This window comes from Lytechinus variegatus, chromosome 3 (genome assembly GCF_018143015.1).
Source record: "Lytechinus variegatus isolate NC3 chromosome 3, Lvar_3.0, whole genome shotgun sequence".
Taxonomy (NCBI): Eukaryota; Metazoa; Echinodermata; class Echinoidea; order Temnopleuroida; family Toxopneustidae; genus Lytechinus; species Lytechinus variegatus.
In genome coordinates this window covers 61,345,195-61,372,609 of record NC_054742.1, presented here as the reverse complement: position 1 = coordinate 61,372,609, position 27,415 = coordinate 61,345,195, and the positions used below count along the sequence as shown (strand labels likewise).

Sequence of the window (27,415 nt, the reverse complement as noted above, 5' to 3'; positions counted from 1 at the left end):
CAAATGTTTTTTTACTTTTTGATAAATTATAAACTAAAATGAAAGAGAATATTGCTAATTAATTGTATTTATTGAATTCTGCTCTCTATTGAACCATCGTAACTCTTTGCTGCCCTGTGTTAAGTATAAAATGATGAATTGATTATTAAGGATAATTATTAGTTGATTGATTATTTATTGCTTGATAATGAATAACTAATTGGTATTAATCATTAATTAAGTGATCATTACTTATATAATAAGTTTATGCAGATTTAATGCATGCATTATGGTCATAATGAGCACGTATGTTGAGAATTTGTACAGATGTAAGCGATGGCTTTCCCACAGGGCACAAATTCCACAACTATTAGTGAGTTTAATGCATTAATGAACCAACTGTTCATATAATTTGATAAACATATTACTCATTATAAAAAAAAACAGGAGTAAAAAGGTAGAGAGAACGAGGGCCCAGAGTGAAACCTGAAGACTGCCCTCAATGGTCAAATTGAACTTTTAAAGACCATCACTCACAGATAAAACAAAATGTACATGTGATATTTCAGATATAGGCTGTACATTTAATCCTTTAAAGGAGAATGAAACCATTGGAACAAGATAGCTTGTGTGAAAATGTGAAAACAGAAAATCCAAGAAACAGATCAACGAAAGTTTTAGAAAAATCGGACAAAAAATGAGAAAGTTATGAGCATTTGAATATTGCGATCACTAATGCTATGGAGAAAGCAAATTGGCAATGCGCCAAAGATGTGTGATGTCACTTGCGAACAACTCTCCCCATTACTTTAGTATATATTTCACTTGAATTGCCTCTTTTATCACATCTATCCATAGATCATGTGTTCTTTCTACATGAGGGCAAGTAATACATATTTTTTAAGAATACATCATGGATAAAGAGTTTGTATCATCATAAGAAAAAGCAAAAAGAGACATTTTGAGGGTATTTTATAGTCCACCAAAGGAAAGTTGTTCATCAGTGACATCACACATCCTTGTCGCATTGCCAATGGGAGATCTCCATAGCATTAGTGATTGCAATATTCAAATGCTCATAACTTTCTCATTATTTGTCCGATTTTTCTCAAACTTTCTTTATTCTTATTCTATGAATTTTCTGTTTCTGAACCAGACTACCCTCCACTGTTGTTTTTATCGATTTTTTGTTAAATAAAACATGATAAATAAATGAAATAAATACACAAGCCTATTTGTTCCAAAGTTTTCATTCCCCTTTAAAGACCATCACTCGCAGATATAAAAACATACATGATGTTTCAGATACAAGCTGTATACATTTGTACTTTTCAATTAAAGACTATCACTCACAGGTATGATAACAACATATTTGGGATATTTCAGATATAAGCTGTACATTTGAAGATGGTCTATGTGGCTACATTCAAGGCTCCAGTCCTGATGAGGATGATTTTGATTGGACTAGGACAAGAGGAGAAACATCGTCAGATAACACCGGACCAAGATTTGATCACACCACGGGGTCAGGTATAAATGCTTATAGCTTACAAGTCTGTGCGTGTCATGGTACATACGGCACAACTTGTAGTTGTTTCTAATTTGGAAAATTTGATAAATGCAGCTCACATTGCACATTGCCGGGGTAGTGTTTCATGAAGCTGTTTGTAAAGTTGCGCAAGACTGGAACATGTTCTTAGGGCTCAGAAAAGGGTCACCAGACATTCTTAAAGTCATTTGTATCTTACGGGCAGCTTTATGAAACACTCACCAGTTTTTGTCTCGCCTGCATAGCAGAGCGAGACTATTATACAGGCGCCGCATTTCCGATGGCGATGTTGGCTGCGGCATCAACATTGAAATCTTAACCAAGGTTAAGCTTTTGAAATGTCGTCATAACTTAGAAAGTATATGGACCTAGTTCATGACACTTGAACATAAGGATAATGGTGCATCACTAGAGATCCTGCCTGAGTTTTGGGTCACATGACAGAGGTCAAAGGTCACTTAGGGTTAATGAACTTTGGCCCTGTTGGAGGTATTTATTGAATTTTCATAACTTCAAAAGTTTATGGATCTAGTTCATGAAACCTGAATATAAGAGCAACCATGTATCCCTGAATATCATGTGCAAGTTTCAGATCACATGACCAAGGTCAAAGGTAATTTAGAGTAAACAAACTGACAATGTTGGGGGTATTTTTGGATTTGTCATCATATACCTTTGAAATTTTATTAATCTAGTTCATGAAACATAGATATAAGAGCAGTCAAGTATTCTTAAACATCCTGTGTTCACTCACCAGTTTTTGTCACCAGTTTCAGGTCATATGAACAAGGTCAATGGTCATTTAGGGTCAATGAACTATGGTAAAGTTGGGGTTATTTGTGGAATTGTCTTCAAAACTTTAAAATTTTATGGATCTACCTCATGAAACTTGGACATATAAGCAAGCATGTATCCCTGAATACCCTGTGCGTGTTTCAGTAACATGACCAAAATCAAAGGTCATTTTAGGTCAATGAACTCTGGCTGTGTTGGGATTATATGTTGAAATGGCATCATAACTTAGAAAGTTTGTGGACCAAGCTCATGAAACATAGACACAAGGGTAATTAAGTATGAATGATTGTTTTGCATCTTAGGTCACATGATTATGGTTAAAGGTAGTTTTGAGTCAATGGACATTTTATTTTATTATCATATTAGTGTATATGTATATCGAATCGCGTAATGCAGGCGTGACTGCCAGAGGAGTTTCATTTGTTTAGAGGTATGTAGTGCAATGACAAATGCGTGATATTCAGGAATATCACAGCATAGTGCATTAGAAATGGAATCTTTTTTTTTCCTAAATGTTTTCCATTTCCTGTTTTATATGCGAGTTAAAGCCTGTATGATCCAATGATAATGAAAGAATTTATTCATCTTTGCATTTCTGCTAATCCTGGTCTGGGACAATGGCCAGCTTGGAATGAAATTCAGAACATTTATTGTCCAGAGTTTTAAGAACATACAAATCATTCCTCTGTCAAGGCATTACACCTATAAAGATCCCACAAGCACTCAACACCAAAGCTTGATCATACAACAATAATGATAATAGCAATAGGCATTTGTATAGCACCATTTGTCTAGAAAAAATCTATTCCGAGGCACATCGTTATCATTATTATTACCCGGCTCTAGCTCGAGCATCCTTTCAGCGCATGTGAATTCAAGGAATCTATCCTGCCGAGTACCCATTCACCTCACCTGGGTCAAGTACAGCACAGTGTGGATAAATTTCTTGCCGAAGGAAAGTCAGAACCACTAGACCACAATGGGCCCACATCAATTAATTTGTATGCCTTATTGCACATAATTTTAAGTGCAATTAAGCATAGAAATAATACCCATGATCACAAGCTTAAGGTGTCTTGTCAATAGTCTGGACCGCATCTTTTAGCAGGAATCCTGTTATAAAGGCTCTTTTTTGCGTCTTTCCTGCATTGTCATTGAAGTGTGAGAAGCGGTAATGAAAGGTCGCTTGTGGGATTCCAGTGCAAAGGACACAGGTCTTACTTTTGTACCTAAGCTTCTTATTACAGGTCTCATTGATTATCTCTAAAATCATCCAGGATACTATATGTACATCGAGGCTGACGGACAGGCAGATGGTAAGAAAGCAATCCTCAGATCCCACCTCCAGCGACCGACCACCGATGATGGGGTTTGCCTGACATGGTACCACCACATGTATGGGCCAGATGTTGATAAGTTTAATGTTTACGTTCAGTACGGTGAGGAGCTGGTGCCCATCTTCAAACGACAAGGCACGCAAGGCAACCAATGGATGTATGAACAGTGGACGGTGACCTCAACTGACCCCTGGGCGGTGAGTGTGAATCAGAATTAAGGCTTGTGTGGTTGCATGGCAACATTGAAGGGTTTCAGGGAAGACTGCAGAACAGGGGCCTGTCACTATGAGATCCCCGGCCAAAATCTCTCCATACTCTCTCGTTATTAACTCATCAATGTCACGAATGGCCTCCAATTCGACTAATTTTCTACTTGGCCAAAATCACTCGTTTTTATCTCGTCAGGGTGAAAGGGGGTAGTTGTAAAAAAGTTGGAAAAAGATATATTTGAGATTTTTCATACATCGTTGAGCCAATGGCGAAGGTCAGAGAACTTCAATTCCTCTCAAATTTTGACAACGGTCGTAAACCATTGCTGAATCACTAGAAACCGTCTCGATTTAATGTCCCTTTTTACGAGCGGCCGAAGGCGCTCTCACTCCCCAGATAGGTCATCAAATAGTCTGTATATTCATACATTGGATTGGATATGATAATGGCATCGACCAACATGGCCAGCATTTTCTATTCTGCAAGTAATATAGTTAATGAATTAACAATGAAATGAATCAATGTATCATATACTTTAATTCATTTTTCCACCAACACCATTTTTTATTTTTTTTTTATCTGACATTTCCACCAATTTGGTCTGGACAAACAACTGTACGTAGACTATGAAGTCTGGCCCCGATATAAATAGAAGGTCATTGGTCTGGGTGAAGTATAGAAATTAGCTAATCATGATTATTTCCCTATCTCATTTACATGATATCGACTAAACATGTAAAAAAATGAATAGAGTATGAAATTTCATGTTAAAACAAACTTTAAACGAAGGAAATTGATGCACGAGAAGTCGACTTTCTGCACATGGAACATAGCCTCATGTCAAGACTTTTGGTATCGGTTAGTTGTTCTTTTGGTGGCAGCCCCATAATAAGGCTATTTCTGGTGCCTTCTGAGCTGTCTCCTCATTTCACAAATCATTTCGATTTCTTGTGTATCTCTCGCATGAAGAAATATTAAGCTTACCGACTAAAACTTTTAAAGCAATTTCCGCCAACATCTAAATAATTCTGGCACTATGGTGGTTGTAGCAGGGTTTTTTTTTTCAATAAACCTCGCCTGAATTGAATTAAATCAGTGGCGTAATGACCCCCCCCCCAAAAAAAAAAAATAATAATAATAAATGAGGGAGCTGTATAGCTTTTCGGGTATATTTATGAAAAGATTTCAACATTTCAAAACAAATTTACGATATTGTGAAAATGTTGGCATAATACTCAAATAATAAATTTGACACTTCTCTATTTTTTCATTCTTAATCGTGATTTTAATTTCTTTTGGGGTGGGGGGTAAAGCGCCCCAAGTAGGGGGTGGGGCATCTGTGCGCCACTGAAATGATAAAGCTTTAAGTTGAGCTCCCCCACCAAACTTCGAGGAAAAGGGGCCCAACTGCATAAGGCTCTAAAATACCATAAACACGATTCCACCTATTATATAATATCATGGTACTGCATCCGTATTCATTGAAAATATTACGCAAGCTTTGTTTTCAAGAAAAAAAATAATAAAAATGATTTTTAAATCATTAAATAATTGATTTACTTATTTATTCAATCATTTATCTATTTTCATGTACAATGAAAATGTTCAGGACAGGCCTAACGGAAGAGCTGTTTTGATTAAATGCAGAGACGAAGTCATGTGAAAATTACATTTATTTCTTGACGTTTGTTTAGAGAACCTCTATTCGTATGCTTATAGTATGCAAATATATTTCTTTCAGGAAGGATTTCCCTTAAATTAATACAATATTAGGTCTATAGGATATATATATATATAGGTATATTCTCAAGCATCAATGCGCTCCGCTGGTCATGCATTCTATATTTGTACAGGTCTAGAATTCACTGTTAGAAAAAATAGAAGAAGTTCCTGCAGCAGAGTCTCGAGAACACCTGTAATCTTACCGAATTGCGTAATCTTACAGGAAATTGGTATTTGATGTATGGAATCTTACAAATTTCCTTGAATAAAACACCCTTTTCCCCTTTTTAAACAGACCTGTTCTGTTAAATTGCAGAAAAATTCTTGTTTTATGAATTTACAGAATGATTATTACGCAATTCGGTAAGATTACAGGTGTTCTCGAGACTCTGCTGCAGGAACTTCTTTTATTTTTTCTAACAGTGTTGGTATACATTAAATTGTCATCGCCATGAGAGTCATGTACAGACGCTGGCGCAAAAGCATATTGAAATTCCTCAGTTTATTTTTTCATTGGGTAACTCCCGCCACCACTTATGGCAGTTACACTATACGGGCGAAATTTTGAGTTATTGTATATCCTTGGTTTCGCCATGGACACATCCGTTGAGAATACACGCATGTATGTGAAAGAGGATAGAGAAAGGGAGAGATGCGTGATTGATTCAATCCATATGTTGGCATTTCATTGTAAGTTTGTGCTCCAACTCTTGGAGCTTGGAGTGTGGTAATATCTGTTAATAGCTCTATGGTAATATTGATAGAGAAAGTCATTAAACTTCTGTTTATTCTAGTGTAGATCTAAACACTTCGTTTTGTCCAATATAAAACAGATAGACAAACAATCAAAGTATAGACACACTGGCGTGAATGTAAGCGGTGGTGTCATACCCTGTCATCTTTGTGGAGGCGGATGATATTTTTTACAAAAAAAGTCCTATCCCATACTGCAAGGCAATCAAGAGTGTATGATGAGATTACATTGATCAAATCAACCCGTTAATGACACATTATGTTTGGACAATATTTCCCATATAATTATCCTGTAAAGTATCCAATATATATGGTGACTGCATCATTTTTGAATATAAGTTTAAAATCTGTCCTATAAATTTTTATTTTTATTTTAATCATCCTGCTATTTCCACGTATTTATATAAGCCTGTTGTGGCCTGTGGTGGATTATAATTATTTCATAAGGCATCCTAGATAATGACAACAACCAATTTGACCAGCAATAACTATTCTGAAATTAAATATGCAGTTTTTAAATTAGCAATTAAATGAAGCAAAGTGTAATAAATATAACACCAACGCCATTGTTTTTGTTTTGTTTAACTGACATTCCCTCCCGACTGGTCTGGACAAACAAGAGCGACTGAAATCTGGTCCAAATAGAAGGTCATTGGACTAGGTGAAGTACAGATGGCTAATCTATTTCCATTGCTCATTTACACGATTTCGAAAAAAATATGCAAAAATGAATAAAATATGAAATTTTATGTTTAGATAAACTTTGAACAAGAAAATTGACAAGTAAGCTTTTCTCCACAATGAGCATAGCCTCATGCCAATACATTTGATATAGATTCATTATTTTGTTCTTTTGGTGGCAGCACCAATAAGGCTTCTCTGTATTCTATGCCTTCTCCTCGTTTATAGTATTAAGCAAACATATTCGTTTTTATTCATTTTTATCTATATTTTTAATTGCACACATTTTATCTCTCTTCTTTATCATTTACTATTGTGAATATAAATCATTTTTAATTCTCAATTCATTTTTCAATGGGTACTCCAATCTGAACAATATTTACATCTAAATGAATAGAGTATAATTCACAGAGCAAAATGCTGAAAATTTAATCAAAATCGGATTAGGAATAACGAAGTGATTGAATTTCAAGTTTTATCAATATTTTGTGAAAATAGTTATCTGCACGTTTAATATTCATTAGGTGGGCTGATGATGTCACATCCCCATTGTCTTTTTTTAAATGTTATTACATTAAATCAATAAGTGTAAATGATGTGTTTCCCTTTTAAAATTCAGTTGAAGCAATGAATATCTGATGCACTTAATATGTTGTCAATGCATTTTTTTTCAGTTCTTGCTTGAAAAAGAATGTATAAAGCTAATTTCATATAATTAAATACAAAAGAACAAGTGGAGATATGACTTCACCTTGCTCACTGAATATTCATAAAGACATGCCTAGAACTGTTTCACCAAAATAATTCAAATCTTTAAAATGCCGAAACTATTCCTTATCCCATTCGGATCCAATGTATTGTTTGCCTGATTTTTATTTATCTCTTTAAATTATATTATTTTCAGCCCGGCTGGAGTACCCCTTTAATTTAATTGAATAAGTGGCATAATGAGCCATTTTTTTGTAAGGGCTGGATATTATACTATAGTAAAGTATTTATTTTTCCGTATATTAAAAAAATGCAAAACGGATGGATAGCCCATTTTCAGTTTAGTCTACATGACTATACTGTTCTTTCATGGGTCCATATATACAAAGAAAAAAGTAAACACATATGGAACATATACGGTAAATCAAACAGAATAACAAAAGTGACATGATATATGTTGTTATAAGAAAAGATCATAAAATTAAATAGTTTGGCAAGAATTTACACTAAATATTTTATAAAATTGAATGAATTAGGCTGATACCACGTTATTGAAAAGGCTTTCACAAGGAGCAAGGAATAATAAAATAGGTACAATGATTCAAAATGAATATGTAATTATTGGAAACTGTCATCATAACACACAATTCTGGTGCACGCATACAATTTTAAGAGGACAAACAATATAAGAGTGTAAAAATATTGAAAGGAATTCAGGATAAAACTACAGATTGCATTGAGACAACATCAATATAAATATACAAAAACATGTATATACACTAATTGGAATCATATGAGGGGTAAAAAATAAAAAGTGAAAAGGATCATGGCTCATTAGACAACATTTATGAAAAGTTGTCAGCGTGCAAGCAAAAATTCTGACATAAGTATTATGATAAATTTTGACATATTCAGAAAATGTATTTCACCTTTCTCTCTTTTCAATTTCTTTTTTTCTTGGTCGTGATTTTTTTAGTCAGGAGCAAGCGCCCTAAGACCAAGTTCTCCATATGCACGCCACTGAGTTGAATAAAGTTTATGTTGACTCCCCCCCCCCCACCCCGCCTTCATGGAAAAGGGACCAACGCTCAAAAACATCAAAATTATGAATCCTCCTGATATCATACTGCTCGCGCATATTCATTCATTCATTCATTCAATTGTATTTACTCTTATTTACAATGGCAATTTACAGGATTTATTAGGCAACAGGCCTAATAAACGAGCTGCTTTAATTTATGAGACGCCAATCATGTGAAAATTACATTATTATGTTGACGTATGTTTCGAAAACACATATATATTGTATGTGGTTATAATATTAAAATTTACTTTTCCTTCGGGACGAATACAATTTATAGGGAAAATGTATACTCACAAACATCCACGTGTTCTGCTGGTCATTCATGCTACTGGTGGACAATTCGTCGCCATGATATATATCACAATATTAATGTACAGAAGCCTGCGCGAAAGCATATTCCCTCAGAGTTTCCCAGTGAGATAGTTCCCGCCACCACTGACAGTCACGTTACGCGCGAAAGTTATATCCGCGCATCCCGGGGTTATATCCCTGGGTGAACCCAGCTGGGTTCACCGTATAAAATACACACATACATGTGTTTAGAGGATGGAGAGCCAGAGAGAGAGAAAGCATGATGGATTGTTCAATGAAAATATTAATCCATATATTGTTCACATTGTTGTAAGTTTGTGCCAGATGATCCAACCATCTTGGAGGATGGCAATATCCATATAGAGGAAAGTCATTCGTCTATAGATCTGGACGTCTTTATTTTGTCCAATAGGGTCCACGGTATGACCATAGACCAATAAATCATAATACAAATGTTCATTTCATCTACTTCAGACCTTGTAGTTTGAGCTAGGGGTTAAACCCTTGACCCATGGAGCTATTAGCCCCATTCTCAACCACTGCCAGGAGGACTGGACATGACTTGTGTCATGCAGAACATGGATATATAACTTCCACATCCAAGTAGGCAATATATGCAAGCATTGCCCGCCAGTAATAGTATTTTCATTAGAGATAATCAATACGCACCTTGTGAAGAGAAATGTACTTAAAAGAAAAAATATTAATTGATTAATGTTCAAATAATAACGCGTGAATTCATAATTTAATGCACTCAAAATGTTTTATTTTGCCTATTATTTTGCATTCTAAAAACGAAAAGTTCCTCTGCGGTCTTTCCGCTTTTGCAGTCAATCATGATATATTTTTTTTGTTTCTAATTCATTTTATCTCGATTTTTAAGTATACATATTTTTTTTTATTTATTGTGAATATCAATCATTTCAGATTCTCATTATTCATATGTTACTGTGTACATAATATTGTGCACAATTAAGTCTATGACCGCAATCATGTTTCTTATTATCATTAACGGCTCCGTATATGAACTGTATGATTTCATTAACTTTAATAATATAACTTTGATCATGAACCGAACCATCCTGACATTCACTGGCGTGGATGTTAGCGGTGTGTGTGGAAGCGAGTGACATATTCTTTTTTTTAATACTTCAAAACAGTTAAGTGTATATATATGATCAATGTCATTAATGAAACACTTATACGATAGGACAACAACATTTCCGACATATCTCTACAATTTTATTCATTTTATAGGGTAATTACATCATCTCTGCGTAGTTTTAAAGATTGTTCAAACTCTGTCCTTTTCGCAATATTTTCCTTTTCATTTTAATCATCGTGATATTTCCAAGTTTTTTGTTTGAAGTTGTGGCCTGTAATGGCATAATCATTTCATAAGACATCCCTATACCCGATAACCATCGTCTAAATATCTCACCTCTAAAAAGTTAGGAAACTAGTTTTCATTTCAATTTTAGTTTTATTTTATTGTTCACATGGAAATTTGTTCTGCTCATTATATTAACATTTGTAATAATTACCTAATACTTAAATGATTCGACTTCAAAGAGCAATTTGTTTTTGTTTTTTATCCTTATTTGCCAACTGTGATGTAACAACTAATTTATATTTCGTTTTCCTATTCTTATTAGAGTTCAAGTCCACCTCAGAGCAATGTTGATTTGAATCAATAGAGAAAGATCAGACAAGCACAATGGTGAAAATGTTATCAAAATCGGATGTAAAATAAGAAAGTAATGACATTTCAAAGTTTCGCTTATTTTTAACAAAATAGGTATATGAACGAGCCAGATACATCCAAATGAGAGAGTCGATGATGTCACTCACCCACTATTTATTTATTTTGTTTTATTGTTTCAATTATACAATATTTCACTTTTTACGAATTTGACGATTAGGACCTCCTTACCTGACGCACACAATGTTAAAATAATGGAACTCCACGTGTTCAGGTAGGAATAAAACTTCATTCACATGACAATGATGAGAAAATAAAAAATATTTCATATTTCATATAACAAAATACAAAAGAAATAGTGAGTGATGTCATCAGTTCTTTATTTGCTTACCGACCGAGATGTGCATATAGGCCTAACTGATTTGTAAAATGAAGCGAAACTTTAAAATGTCATAACTTTCTTATTACATCCGATTTTGATCAAATATTCAGTGTTATGTTTGTTGAATTTTTTCTCTTTTTATTCAAATCAAGTTTTTGTTGGGGTGGACTTGTCCTTTAAGTTTTCGTTCTTCTTGCACTTACTTTCTTCTGTAATAATATGCACATTACTTTCTAAGCAATCTTCAAGGCTCACTCACTACGCTCGCTTACATACCCCTTGAACGACGTTTTAGATACTATTCTGCCTTTAGCTGCTAAAGATCTAATTTCCATAGCAATAGCCATCTGGAAAAAAAATCGAGAGAGGCCTTATCTGTTAACACGATATTAATTCAGAAATGGTAGTATTATTGTGCACGGAGCCCCATATGCGTGTGATAAATACTGTAAACTACACATTACTTGAAATATGGTTTGGACAACATAATTCTGTCCTTTGATGTAGTAATAATTGAAAACTGTTTCACTCGCCTAGTTCCCACATTGATTTATATCATTTACGCCATCAAATAAATAAAGGCACAATCTATCTGGGTCGAGGGGGGAGGAAACTTTCCATCTCCTGCGATCAAACGAAGTCGGGAAACTCTTTCATGAAATTTGTAGACGTGTTTCGTAAACAATAAAATCTTGCTAGAAGTCAGTGCTAACAATAATGGAACCCCGCCTTGACCCCCTGACCCATGGTCTACACGCTTTATGGTAGGTCTAGTATTAATAGCTCTATGGTCTGAGGCATTTATACTTTCTGGCAGGAGACGATTTTTTTACATGCTATACATGCATGGAGGGAAGGAGAGGGGGTGCAAATGGAGCTTCAAAGCTTACCACTTAATATTATACATCTCTTTCGGAACATAGCCCCTTGATTGTTATACCAGTGAGAAGAAAACAAAATAAAAAGAAAGTTGCATAACATACGAGAGAGGCAAAATAATTTTTCTATTAAAAAAATACTCCCTGCTAACATAAATAATTGTTTATAGCCTAAATAATTCGTAAAAAATATTTTTAGCCAACACACCAAATTTAGACTCTAAAATAGTATATTTTGCTTTAGAATTCAAGGATGAGACCCCCCCCCCCCACTTCGGATCGTCGGGTGTGCCAAAAATGTGGCAGCCAAAAGGCATATGCAGCGTGCAACGATCTTTGGTCGATATCATGGTGCGTGTGCTTATCTGATTTATTTTTACATGAGTCATGGCAGGCATAACCTTAACATAGGGGGAATGATTTTCTTTTCTTCAGCTGATTTTGTTTTCTGTTATGTTGTCAATTACAGCTGAGATTCCGAAAAAAATATACGGTAATCAAATGTAGACCGTGAGTGTAACCCCGGGGAGTGTAACCCATCAGTATGTCAGTGATCTTATAAATTTGCAAAGAATTCTGTCCTCCTAGCGCCGAACAGAATTGGATTAAACGAAATAATTAGAAGTACAGCAATCACACCACATTGGTTTGCATAGCTTAATACAGTTAGCATTTAAAAACAATCAACAGGAACCATGATCGTAATATTAAGGCTGTGTGAAACATTTTAAGCCAGAATACTATATTTCCTACGTTTTTCAGTTTCATTTTTCATCACAGCTATAAACGTTGTATCGATATTTTTTGTTGCTTCCCAAACTTTCTGTTGGCCAAGAATTATTCATTATCGTCACAGTTATTATCATTGTGTTGTTGAATAACTATCATTGTTTTCTCGTACAAGATATATTATTCCAGAGGTCTTTTTTTAATTTACTTAATCTACTGATGGGTTACTTTTCTGTACATTGTTAATCCATAGATCTGTAATTAAACTTTTATAAAGGTGCACCCCCGCACGGACCTCAACATTTCTTAACTACAAAATATGAAGACTGGATTCCCCTTAATTAAGCCCGCGGTGCAAAACGATTCGTAGCGATCCGAAAAGCAAATAAATTGTAATAACATTTGATGCAAATTTTATTAACATTACATCCAATAAAATCTTAGCGTTCAAAGTAGTGGTAATGAAATCGAAATTCTATCTTGTTCGAGACTTTGTGTACGAGAACAAATTTATTTTGATAATGAAATTCATCCCTATAACCTCTAAATTATTGATTGTCCTACATAGTAAAAAAAATATATACAATGCTGTTTACTATACGAACCTTACAGTAATTGTGTAAAATGATTAAACAAGGGTTAGTGTTTTACTCTTAAGCAACAAAGTTTAATTTTCAATATCTTATCTTCAATAAATTAAACAGGATTGTTTAAATGGTTAAACAAATACTGCAAGGTTCATATAGTAAACAGCGTTGCATAAAGTCTTAAAACATACCCTTGTTTACTTTTGATAAATTTTCAATTTGATAATGTTCTAATAGCGTCCCTTTTCCTTTTGCACAAGTTTTCCTACTACATGTATAAAGATTCTGGAAACACACATTTTAAATTACTAAATATCATATCGAGCCTCGAGGAAAACGAGGCTGTTGCTAAAATCAAATGATAAGCTATGTACATTAGTTTCATGTCAAAGCTTTGTGAGTGCAGTGAGTGCCATTTCGGGAAAAAAATGCCCTTAACCCTCCCCCTTTTCAACTTCGCTCCACCACCCCTGGAATTCTGTGAGCTCTTATTAAGCCATACGGGCCAAATATGACTTTCCTTGTCTGATGACAGTTCACCGTTGATTTCCTTCAATTTAAAGGTATACACATATGCAAAATGTTAGGAAAAATACTGTCCACACAAAAATTGATTTGAAATTTTTATCCAACTCTGGGTAGTTTTCAAACAAAGCACACATTATTGGTTTAAAACTACCCAGAATTTGATAAAGTTTTAACCAATTGTTGTGTGGACTGTATGTTGCCAAACAGTTTTGAGAGTGGGTTTTACAACACTTCTCAAACGCATGGTTTGACCGATGTAGATTACTGAAATTAAATTGTTAAATGCTGTAATTTGAATTAAATCATCTTGATCCATATCCCGTTATTGTATACCAATGCAGATTTTCTCTTGAATATGATCGACTGTATTTTGTTTAAATAATAATAATAACACATTGATATAAAGTCATTTTATATATACTATTTAATTTGTATTCAACTTTGATCCTGCCTCATTTAAACTATGGTATAACAGCATGGGGGAATTGTGCTGACTGCCTCCTGAACAGAATTTTACTTTTGCAGAAAAAGGCTATTCGTATTATTTGTCATGCTGATTTTCGTTCACACACTGACGAACTTTTCTATAAATATAATATTTTAAAGATTGGTGACTTGTATACAATCTCGGAAAACTCATGTATAGTTTAGATAAAAATGAACTTCCAAATATTTTTTATTCCATGTTTACTAAAAATGTCGAAATTCATCATTATCCTACTAGGTCTGCCGGGCTCTTTCATCCACCAAGAGCTAGAACAATCCTCTTGAATAAAACATTTATTTTTACAGGTATCAAACTATGGAACTCCCTTATAGAATCATTACGTAACAAACCAACACATTTAAGTTTCGGTCGACGGTTGAAGAAAATTTTTATCCTTCAGTATAAACCCCAGAACTCAAACATTTCTGTGTAAGCAGCTACCACCTCTTTTGTTCTTCTTCCCTTCTTATTTTCTTCCTTCTTATCTTTCTCCCTCTCCTCTCACATTTCTTTTTTCTCTCTCTCTTCCTGTCATCTTTATGTCTAGTTCTATTGCTTTTATAATCTTTCTGTCCGTCTATGTTTTGTAGTGTGTTTTGTTATGTTTCTTTTCCTTTTTTCTGCTGTCTTGTCCTGTTCTGTTTTGTTTTAGTTTGTGTGTGTGTGTGCCATTTTGTTTCTTTTCCTTTTTTTTTTTGCTGTCTTGTCCTGTTCTGTTTTGTTTTTTGTTTGTGTGTGTGCCGTTTTTGTTTTTGTCTTTGTTTTGTTTTTAGTATTCGTCCTCTCTTGTCCAAGTGATTGTCTGTTCAAACACTCCTGAACTTAGGTTTTTTTATTTTTACAGCAGGGGCACGATATAACATTTTTTTCATTTAATTGTAACTTATTTAGTAAACATAAAAAGCTTGACCCCACTGGTATTCTTTTTCATTGTACAAACCTTTTTAATTTACGAATTGAATTTCATCGATCAAAGATATACTTTAACTATTTATTGCAGGGAACCCATACTAACAAGCTTTGCTTTCCAGTGGGTTCCCTTTTTTCATTTCTGTATATGATATTTTTGTGTTATGCTTTACATTGTAACTTTTGTTAAATTTGGAATGAAAAAGAATAAATGCAATCAAACAATCATTTTTCGGTGCTCTTCCCACCAATTATTACCACTGCAACTTGGCTGTTATAGAGCTGTGGGATAACTTTGTATTCTTGATATTAAACAGATCATACTGGTGGAATTTTTTTAAAAATATATCTTACCAACCACCAACAAATACAAATTTCACAAATACAAATTCAATTTAAAAGGCTTCGGTTCATAAATAACTCCATCTGTATGGTGATGTGTTGTTCTAATAGGGAATACACGACTATGTTTGTGTTCTCTTTAATCCGTTTCAGTTATGCAAATTAACTTTTAATGGATGTCATGTAAATTGTATAATATCCAGTTATCTCTATAATTCATATAAACAATCTTCACTTGATTTTTCTGTAAAATGTGCAAAGAATTCTAAATCATGTCAAGCCTGGCAATTCCAGCCTGCTGCTTCTACGGCTACGCCTGACACATCCCGCCTTGAGTTCCGGGGGAATTACAGTCCGGGTCGGGCATCATTCCTGCTGGATATTTTGAAAGATTTTATGCCATACGTAATATTTATGTTTTCTCCTTGTTTTCGATAAGATCCGTATAATTGTCCCGTTAACAATATAATCAAATGTCATTTCAACAGAGTTTTCGTTAAATTTGCTCCTCTGAAATTACATGCAACATGTTTGGGCCTATAAAATGAGGTCATTTTGAAAGCTGTAAAGAAAATCAACCTTTCTCCAGCTTCTTAATCAAAGCACTCGCTATTCGATAAAAAGAAATTTTACAAGGCTGATTTTTTTTATGCTGACTAATTAGACATATCAATAATTTATTTCATTATTTGCATGATTTTATTTGCATTTGATGATTTTTAAACAAATATTTCTGTTTTGAAATTTTACGCCCTCTATGGTTGAACATTGATTCAGTATGAATATTATAGAATTATTGTAACAGTTTTCTTTCTTAAAATAGTTTAAAAGTAACATGATTTTATACCATAATACAATGATATTATAGTGCATTCCTTTCCCATCTTTTTAAGACTGGATTCAATGTATAAAAACTTCTGAAATATGGTCATTTTGTGATGTTTGAAGTCAAAAGGCCTACTTTTTTCCATTACATTATGCATGTACTGGTAAAAGGGCGAATGGGATGTTTTTCCTTGTCTGATTATACTTCACTGTTGCTTTCTTTAAATTTACAGGTTCACACATGTACTGTAGTATAAACTTCTCAAACACACCCATGCATCAAACCAAAGTTTGATAGACTTCCCAAATGAAATTGTAAAATGCTATCATTATTTTGAATAAAAGTTAATAATCTTGATCCATATCCCCGTTATGGCATCGACCAGATCTTCTTTTGAATAGGACTGTATTTTTTTATAATAACTAAAAATACACTCTTAAACTGTTGGGTAACAAACTGTCCACACAACAATATATTAATATTAAAAAAATCAAATTCTGGGTAATTTTCAACCAGTACTGTAGTTTCACCCAAAGCACACATTATTGGTTTAAAACTACACAAAATTGAATTTTTTTTAAACCAATTATCGTTGTGTGGACAGCATGTTGCCAAACATTTTAGGATTGTGGGAAACATTCTAAATATCATATATTGCCAACCACCAACAATGTTTGACAACTGTTCGCTATTCAGGAACACCTTTCACAAATACAAATTTAATTTAAAAGGCTTTGGTTCATTTAAAATAACTCAATCTGTATGACTGAATCTCTGATATATCGAGATCTTACATCAATACATTTATATATTATATACATTATATAGACATCTGTTTTATTTCTTAGATTGCCCTTAGCCTACACTTTGAGAACCACCTAAATGGAAGGGTCACGGTGATGTGTTGTACTGATAGGGAATTACACGACTATGTTTGTGTTCTCTTATCTGTTTCAATGAATATGCAAATTAACTTTTAATGGATGTCATGTAAATTGTATAATATCCAGTTATCTCTATAATTCATATAAACAATCTTCACTTGATTTTTCTGTAAAATGTGCAAAGAATTCTAAATCATGTCAAGCCTGGCAATTCCAGCCTGCTGCTTCTACGGCTACGCCTGACACATCCCGCCTTGAGTTCCGGGGGAATTACAGTCCGGGTCGGGCATCATTCCTGCTGGATATTTTGAAAGATTTTATGCCATACGTAATATTTATGTTTTCTCCTTGTTTTCGATAAGATCCGTATGATTGTCCCGTTTAACAATATAATCAAATGTCATTTCAACAGGGTTTTCGTTAAATTTGCTCCTCTGAAATTACATGCAACATATCCAGGCCTGTATGAAAATGAGGTTATTTGAAAGCTGTAAGAAAACTAACCTTTCTCCAGCTTCTATATCAAAGTATTCGCTATTCGATAAAACAAATCGTGCAAGGTTGATTTGTTATTCTTATTGATTAGACAAATCAATAAATTATTTCATAATTTTTATGATTTTATTTGCATTTACTGATTTTTAAACAAATATGTCTGTTTTGAAATTTTACACATTCTATGGTTAAACATTGATTCAGTATGAATAAAATTGAAAGTAATATGCCTTTATACCATAATGCAATGATATTATAGTGTATTCCTTTTCCATCTTTTTAAGACCGAATACAATATATAAGAACTTCTGAAATATGGTCATTTTGTGATGTTTGAAGTCAAAGGCCTATACATTTTTCATTATAATTATGCATGTACTGGTAAAAGAGCGAATATGATGTTTTTCCTTGTCTAATTATACTTCACTAGTGCCTTCGTTCAATTTACAAGTTCACACATGTATATACACTTCTCAAACACGTAAAATGCATGCATTCAATCCAAAGTTTGACAGACTTCCCAAATGAAATTGTAAATTGCTATAATTTGAATAAAAGTTAATAATCTTGATCCATATCCCCATTATACAGCAGTATCAACCATATCTTCTTTTGAATAAGACTGTATTTTTTGTAATAATAACTAAAAATACGCTCGTAAAATGTTGGGTAACAAACTGTCCACACAATTGGCCAACAATAGTTTTCAACCGGTACTGTAGTTTTCACCCCAAAACTACACAATATTTAATACAGTTTTAACCAATTGTTGTGTTTCCAAACATTTTAGGAGTGTGGGAAACATTCTAGAATAACATGTCTTGCCAACCACCAACAATGTTTGCCGACTGTTTGCTATTCAGGCCCACCTTTTGCAAATTTGAATTCATTTAAAAGGCTTTCCGTTCAATTGAAATAACACCATCTGTATGACTGAATCTCTGAATTTATCGAGATCTGCACATCCATCTCCTGTCTGTTTTGAATATCACTGAAGTTTTTTAACCAAGTTATATAGAGGTTATTTCCAAGCCTCGCCTACACTCTAAATTACAGGGATTTAAAATAAGTCCACATGGACTGTAGTTAGGGACCAATCGAATTCCGGATTTAGTTTGAATCCTTAAGATTCATTTCTAAATCTCGAAAGATTTAAATTTAAATCATTTGAGATTTAAATTTAAGTCTTTGTGATTAAAACTAAGTCCAAAAATCGATTGGTCCCTAACTACAGTCCATCTGGACTTAATATTTTAAATCCCTGTAATTTAGAGTGTACATGGAAAAGTAAAAGTCCCGCATCTAGCTTGCAGCATGTATATGCCTTTCATAATCATGTTGAGCTCTTTTTTCTTCGTACTCGAGTTATATAAAGAATATCAAAACTAGAGCAGGTTAAAGTTTCAGAAAAAGTTCTAAAATTCAGAGCTTCAACGCCATTCGCGGGAAGGAGTATTTGCTCCCTTTGCACATTTTACAGACAGATCAAGTGAATATTATTTATATGAATCACTGAGATATAAACTGGATAGTATACAATTTGCATAACATCCATTAAAAGTTAATTTGCGTATTTGAAACGGATTAAAGAAAAAAATGAACACAGTCGTTCACCCAAAGCACACATTATTGGTTTAAAACTACACAAAATTGGAAAAAAAAGTTTTAACCAGTTATTGTTGTGTGGACAGCATGTTGCCAAACATTTTAGGATTGTGGGAAACATTCTATATATCATATCTTGCCAACCACCAACAATGTTTGACAACTGTTTGCTATTCAGGCCCACCTTTCACAAATGTGAATTCATTTAAAAGGCTTTCGGTTCAATAATTAAAATAACTCCATCTGCATGATCTGTATATCACTGAATCTCTGAATTTATCGAGATCTTACATTTGAGAAACCCTATACGTTTGGAAGTGTGTCACGGTGATGTGTTGTTCTGATAGGGAATTACACGACTTTGATTGTTTCCTATTTTAATCCGTTTCAAATATGCAAATTAACTTTTAATGGATGTCATGCAAATTGCATAATATCCAGTTATCTCTGTAATTCATGTAATCTTCACTTGATCTGTCTGTAAAATGTGCAATGGGAGCAAATACTCCTTCCCGCGAATGGCGTTGAAGCTCTGAATTTTAGAACTTTCTCTGAAACTCTAACCTGCTCTATAGTTTTGATATTTTTATAAATTTATAACTCGATTACGAAGAAAAAAAAGAGCTCAACATAATAATGAACGGCATGATGCAAGCTAGATGCTGGACTTTTACTTTTCCATGCAGGCGAGGCATGGAAACCTCTGTAACTATAATTAAAACACTATTCAAAACAGACAGGAGATGGATGTGCAGCGATATAAAAAGTTTCATCACATATACATTTTCATGTAGCATGACACGAATTAAATGCCTCCGCCCCTGTGAGCAGATACTTTGCTCAAAAATTGCTTGCTGAAAAGCGGAAGAAATAGTATTTTGGAACTCGGGGAGTGACGGAAGTGTTAATCCACTCCGAACAGAAGAGCCGAAATTTTGTGTATTTATGTGCAATGAAAAAAATACTTTTCATACCCTTACATCGTGTATACTTTACAATTTCTGGCAAGATAGGGGAAAACTGAGTAGAAAAAAGGTGTGGGAACTAATGGAAACCAAAATTTATATGGAGAGAGAGAAGAATATATGTTTTATTCTTTGGGACAGAAAGAAAAAAACACAAAGCCATATAGAGGACTGTGTATCATGTGCAAATGGACCGTGTTCATTATTAGCTGCCATGGCATTTGAAGCTTCATATCCCAGAGCAACAAATAGACAAGGTTCTTATTCCCCGGTCTTATTCGCGTTTCACTGTTCATTTGAAATCATGATCATGTTCACAACTTTTACTATACATGGTGATCGGTCCAAACACACCCATCTTACGAGACGGTGGCACCTTAGTCTACATGCAGACCCACATCTGCACCTCAGCTGATTCAACGAGTCTGCACAGCAGACTAGGTCTACTGAGGCTGCAGAAGATGGATGAGGCTGCAGAAGATGGATGAAATGGCTCGCTTCGCTCGCCCTTTCAGGCTGGTTTGCTTCGCAAACCAGTAGCAGATCCCACCTCACGAGCCATTCAGAGTCTGCATAGCAGACTAGTGGCACCTTTGTTTTCCCTCTGAAGTACCCATAAAAAGGCTAAGGGTTAAGGTCGAGAATAGTTTACCTACATCATGGACCCTACCACGTAATAGGTCCATGATGTGACCATAGAGCAATACATTGGGAACAACTTAAAGGTCTAGTCCACCTAAAAAATAGTGTAATTTGAATCAAAGAAAAATCAGACAAGAATAATGCTGACAATTACATCAAAATCGGATGTAGAATGAGAAAGTGGGGACATTTTAAAGTTTCGTTTATTTTTCACAAAATATAGTTATAGGGCCTATGCACAATTTAGTCACATGCAAATGACAAAATCGATGATGTCCCTCACCCTCACTCACCACTTCTATTGTGTTTTATTGTTTGAAATCTACAATATTTCAATCTTTACAGATTTGACAATAGCTCTATGCTGTGACTAACAATTATTTACCATGTCATTACCGAGTCATAAAAGGTTTATTGTTTGAACATGTTTCTTAATAAGAATAAACAAATCAATCACTCATTTCATCATTTCGATAATTTTATTTCCATTTATTGAAAGACGTTCAAGTGCTAATTGATGCCTCTCCATAGCCATAAGACACAATATGAACAGGCGCGATTCTAGACGAAAGTGTTTTTTTTTATTTGGTGAGGGGGGGGGGCGCTTAGTTGGGAAAATTTTGACGTTGGTTTACTCATTACACTGAAAATGACCTATTGCTGCTAGCCTTATACTGACCAAGAAGCTGTACACCCCCTCCATTAAAATATTTGTAATATGCGAGGGAGCGTAGCGACCGACAGACGAAAAAAAATCAAACTTTCAAAATGCTTGAGAACACCCTAATGGGTGTTAGGGCATTAAACGATAGGGGAGGGGGGGGGCTGGGATTCATGGGACTGGTACGTTCAGGATTTTTTTTAAGAGCGATATTCTCATATTTTAGAGCCCTTAAATGCAAAAAAATGTATTATACAGAATAAAGCAAGATATTGGGTTTTAATGTCAATGACACCCTTTTATTACGAGGGAATGTGGTGACCAGGTAGAAACATTTTGAAGTGAAACCTTAATTGCATTTGCATGGAGCACTTTATGAACATCCGAATACATCTGCAACATCGTTAAGTTACTTAATTGGATACTCAGCATGTATACAGGCTGCAAATGAATGCACCCCAATAATCACTGCCTTGTATACATAAGTCAACACGATCGAGTATTGTAGAAAATAGAATCAAATCATTCTACATGTTATGATGTTGCTTCTATCAGGAGGCCGCGCGATCTCGTGAGACCGCGACGTTTGTAGAACGAGCTGACAAAGGTGTGAACATATAGGTATATTACAGGCAAAAATAAGTATGTCCCACTGTTTTTTCGCATGTTCTTATAACAAACCATGGTTTTTCATTTGCTTTCCTCGGATGAATAAAAGTTTTGGCATTGAAGATTATAGCTCTTTATTTTCAATTAGTCTCAAGCCAATTGCCAACTCGTCTATCATAATTATGATTTACCATCAGCCTTTCCACTATCCACATGGTCTAATTGCCAATGTATCCACTCACCATATTAACCAGTTGGTTAAAAAGCCTGTAGTATTTTCAAAATCTTATCGCTTTCCATTTCTCAAATTTGCCCATCATCTTCGAGAGGACATCACCCTTGGATACAGGTTACCTCCACTCCTTAGCAATAAACATGCCAACAAGTGGTGACTCTCAAACACCGCACACTCACCTGTGACTCATAAATTCTCTGAATTGGTACCCCTCTCTCTCTCTCTCTCTCTTTGTTTACATTCTCCATCTCATTTGGGATGAAAAGTATTCCATGTACATGTACTTTCTTTTCTGGCACACTTCTCAAGGTTTCCTACTTTCGTAAACACGTGTTTTGAGAACGTCGTCAAATTACTTTATACCCCAGGCTTTATATTATGTGGACTTCCATCATCTCACTTGGAGCAAACTTCATCCACTTCATCTCACATACCAGTTATTCTCCGTCATTTCACTCAGAGAAAAATCCCAAATACCGCTTGTGCTAGTCAAGTTATTTTTTGGTAATCTGTGTGATCTTGTGTATATTTTATACACGTATAAATACAAATACTGGGATCGTGCAATAATAATTGGACACATTGAAGAATTGTCTGTCGGATTTCTCTACACGACGCATAAAGTCGGTAAGTGGAGATTGGCTTCCATTTCCGCTTCAAGCCAATTTCCATATAGCACTTGGACTAAATAGTTATCGGCTTGGCCTTTAAAAGTCAAGGACACTTTCCCCTCAGTACACCGTTATTCAAAAGCAGAACTGAACCAAATAAATATCAAGATTGCTTTCGTGATTCCGACCATGTTCCAACCACATACATTAAAAATTGTGCCACGCCCATCCACACCCTTTCGATCGGTCACTCTGCCAGCAGCCACTGCCCTGCAAATATGGTCAGTCCAGCATTCAGTGACTACTAAGTACTGAAGCTAATGAAATATGGAGAATAATACCAACCACGTTCCGCCAAAAGAGGCAAAAACAGTGCAATGCCCTGCCAAAGGAAAACTTATCCGCACGGTAAGTGGATCAGTTATCATATTTTATGTTTGGGTGTGCGTATGGGTGTATGTGCGCGGGTGGTATGCCTTTAAAAGAAAACTTGCAAATTAACTACAAATAACAAAGCAGGAACTAGGGACATGTACATAATGGTGTAAAAAGACATAAAATATTGGAGAAGTGGATGATTGTAACAGAGTAGTTCTCCCGGAGACGCTACACATAAATTGTTATATTCCTTTACTGGCATACCTTGGGTTGCGGCATTGAAGGGGGGGGGGGGACCGGCAAAAATTCCAGGTATTTACTTTGACTGACCTATTAGGGACAGTGCCATTGAACGGATATGTATCTCACTCATCAAATAATGCGAGCGTGATGCGCAATCTCAAGTTTTGATATTCAGACCTAAAAAGGGACATTACAGCAATTTTTGTAATCACGATACGTACCTGTTTAGCTAAACAAATAATGCAAGTGCGAAGCGCGACCTGACATTTTCGTGTATGACCCCAAACAGAGACATTTGAGGAATACAGTTTAGGAATCCATTAAGAATATATAGGCCTACTGTATATCTAACCATAGCCATCTTATGCGAGTGCCAAGACCAAAAAAGGAAAGAGATAAGGGTGAAGTATGATATTTTATTTTCTGAATATTATGTCAAAATCTATCACAAAATTTGATCTTTTTTGTTTGCTCGCTTTGCTCCATCGCAACTTTTTTTTAAAGATAATTTCTTTCCGATACGCCATATCTGACCCCCTCAAAAATTTTGCCTCATTAAAGGGGAAGTTCACCCTGAAGAAAACTTTGTTGTAAAAATAGTAAAAAATATTGGTGAAGGTTTGAGGAAAATCCGTTAAAGAGTATAAGAAAGTTATTAGATTTCACAATTTTGGATTTGTGACGTCATAAACGAGCAGCTGCCCCATGTGTTATATAATATAAAATGTATGAATTTCAAATTTTGTATGGTTCATGATGACTTAATTTTGTTTTCTTTTCATGATCGGGTGTGAAATGATTTGTCTATTGATATACAAAAGTTACAGTGAAAACCATTTTCAATTTTCTGAGAAAATGGCATTTCATTGATTTTTTACCATTCGCTATGTAGGAATGCTGCTCGCATATGACGTCACAAATCAAATAATTGAAATTCTAATAACTTTTTAATTATTTGATGATTTTTTCTCAAACCTTCGGCAATATTTTTTATCATTTTTTCTGCTATTTTTACAATAAACTTTTTGTCAGGGTGAACTTCCCCTTTAAACCACTGCCCGTTCATACCATGATATGACTGGTAAATTTTTGCCCCCCCCCCCTCCACCAACGACGCCTGTTACGCCCCTGCACACAATGACCTAAATAGTTTGCAGGCACAGACCCTGATTGAAACTGATCAACAGGTGTGTCTCCACGCAAAGACTAGCAAATACAAAACTTTCTGTTTCACACAAGGCATATAGGCTGCAAGTCAGACCCTTTACTCGAGTAAGGGTTTGCACAGCAGACTATGTCTTAAAGGGCTTACACGTGATGAGATTTATCTTTACCTGGTTTTTTTTTTGTAGAATCTGATCTAAAGTGGGCATGTTGAAGGTCGCACGCGCCCGATGATGTCGCTAATCACGGACCCTACTAGTATTTCAGGGGAATCCAACCCAAATACAAACGGTTTTGACTTTAAGAAAAAGAAAAATCAGACAAGTTGAAAGGGGAAAGTTGAATAGCGGACAAAGTGCTTCTCTAACTCCTTTACACCATTCTGTTTTATTTATTTTGCCCTTTCTACCACGACATTTTATGATCAACGCTGGATTCCCCTGTCCATATTCAGGGGGGATATAGTCCCTCCATACTTACAAATGTTGGTGTATATGTAATAAACACACTCACACAAATCACACACTCAAATGGACCCCGCCCCCACATACAAATTATTTGACCCTGGGATTTGACCTATATTCATCGTCAGTTCTACTCAAATCTCATCGCGTAATATTCGTAATATTAGTGCAACATAATGTTGAATTATTAATTTTTACCATGGATCCTATAGAACCATGATTTTACAAAAAGAAACCTCTGCAGATTATAAGTATGTTTAATTTTAGACATTCCCTAGACAGTCTCTTTTATTCAAACATCCTTTATCGATCGAATCTTGCCATATATACTCGGGTATAACCACCAAGAATTACCCTACTTAAAGGAATGGTCCGGGCTGAAAATATTTATATCTAACTACATAAAGTGAAATTTTCAGTGCAATATGCTGAATATTTCATCAAAATCGGATAACAAATAACGAAGTTATTGAATTTTGAAGTTTATCAATATTTTGTGAAAACAGTTATATGCACATCGTCATGGGGTGGCCGATGATGTCACATCCCCACTTTCCCTTTTCCTTGTGTTATTACATGAGATCATAAGTGTTTCATTTTTCCATGCATGTGTAAATGATGCATGTCTCTCATTTATGATAAAATAAGTTGCGGCAGTAAATAACTACATGTAATGAATTTAATCGGTTGTCCATCCAATTGTTTTAGTTCATGTTAGAAAATTTTTGAATAAACCTGATTTCATATAATAAAATTCAAAAGAAGAAGTGGGGATATGACATCATCAGCTTACCGAATGTTATAAAGACATGCCTAGAACTGTTTCACTGGAATAATGCAAATCTTTAAAATTCAATAACTTCGTTATTGTTATCCGATTTTGATGAAATTTTCAGCATTTTGCTTTGTGAATTTTACTTTATTTTTCAAGATATAAATATCTCCAGTCTGGATCATCCCTTTAACAATTTATTTTGAGAAAAAGTGTCGCCTGCCTCCAAAGAACTCTTACAACATTTACGTAGGACCCGTTTATACTCACTACGCCCCAATGTTTCCTGTCAATAGAACTAGCTTGTAGCTTGATCGTGCCCCCTTGATTAGATGCCTCCATTATTGTTGTTTCCTTCTTCTGTTGTATCATTTTCTCTCTTTTATTGAAGCCCCACCCCATTTATCCATGGCCATCTGCTAAAAAATTTCGTCCGTTTTATATTTGCGTTCATTTTGAGTGTTATAAGCCTCTCGCTCCTTTGCTGTTGATCTCATTTTAAACGCATTCATTCAATATGTCATATATGCCTAATTTCAGAATTGTTTAGTTTATCTTATGAAAATGTTGATATGAGATTATTGTATTGAGTTTGCTTTGCTGTAACACGATGATTTGCATCTGTACGCTCATTAACTTTGTTGACTTTGTTTAAAATTGAAAATAAAACGAATAGGTGAAAACTGGGAGTAATAATTCTTTAGGGTGTTGTCTGAGCTAATGTTTCCTTTATTTTTTTATTCGCTGCGAATAATGATTGTTCAGCCACAGATGCGATGAATGCATGCAGTATGTACTTTACAAAACAAAAATATACTTGGGTATACTTTGTATTTTTTTTTGCATCTATTTTTTCAATTTACAAGAACTGAAGAAAAATCAACTGTAACTTTTAACCCTTTTTTGCCATTACGCTTTCTACAGGGATCTTTGGAAAATAGCACAGAACAGTAATTGATTTAAAATGTGATAAAGTTATAATAACATTTACAAATTCATGAAATATTATTGAAGTCATGCTGTGATATGATACTATTCGAAGACAATTATGATGAAGAGTTTTCCTAGTAAATTTCAGATATGAGAACAGCCACTATCTAACAGCACAATTTTCTTTCCTGTTCGACGGTGCCACAAAATTCTGGGCCTTTCAGATCCGTAGAAGTATAAAACAACACAAACGTGAT

The 27,415-nt window shown here is 34.7% G+C and overlaps 1 pseudogene; it reads left to right on the top strand.

Moving 5' to 3' along the window:
- Window positions 1-27,415, top strand: part of LOC121412104 — a 93,283-nt pseudogene that overhangs the window by 48,269 nt on the left and 17,599 nt on the right.